The following is a 565-nucleotide window of genomic DNA, read 5'->3' as shown; positions in this document are numbered from 1 at the left end:
TCTCTTTTGCTGTCTCGTATACAGGGTTATCAATTGCATCTTTCTAAATTCCATATATATGCGTTAGTATGCTGTATTGGTGTTTTTCTTTCTGGCTTACTTCACTCTGTATAATAGGCTCCAGTTTCATCCACCTCATTAGAACTGATTCAAATGTATTCTTTTTAATGGCTGAATAATACTCCATTGTGTATATGTACCAAAGCTTTCTTATCCATTCATCTGCAGATGGAAAAAATATGGAACGCTTCACGAATTTGCGTGTCATCCTTGCGCAGCGGCCATGCTAATCTTCTCTGTATCGTTCCAATTTTAGTATATGTGCTGCCGAAGCGAGCACAGGACTTAGGATCTTTTGTTAGCCCAACATCCTTCGTGGTGCTGCTGCTTCTTGGTATCAATGACTTTCACAGGCTATTGTTATTATAATTATTGTTATAATTATAACTATTGTTAGTTATAGTTGATTTCAAAAGCTCCTCCCATAGAGTTTCAGGGATTTTACAGACCCACTTGCCTCTGTCAGTCACTGTCCCAGGTGTATCTGCTTTCCCCACCATCTTTC

General features: G+C 38.8%; 1 non-coding gene across 1 annotated transcript; it reads right to left on the bottom strand.

The window, feature by feature from the left end:
• Nucleotides 1–233: 233 nt before the first annotated feature.
• LOC129563666 (U6 spliceosomal RNA) lies at nucleotides 234–340 on the bottom strand. The gene has a single exon (XR_008687406.2). It is a non-coding gene; the product is annotated as a U6 spliceosomal RNA (small nuclear RNA).
• Nucleotides 341–565: the final 225 nt, after the last annotated feature.

This window comes from Moschus berezovskii, chromosome 9, assembly GCF_049115385.1.
Source record: "Moschus berezovskii isolate FMDL1 chromosome 9, NW_MosBer_1.0, whole genome shotgun sequence".
In the NCBI taxonomy this organism is placed as follows: domain Eukaryota; kingdom Metazoa; phylum Chordata; class Mammalia; order Artiodactyla; family Moschidae; genus Moschus; species Moschus berezovskii.
Note: the sequence above shows the minus strand (reverse complement) of the source record. Positions and strands in the feature narration are given on the sequence as shown.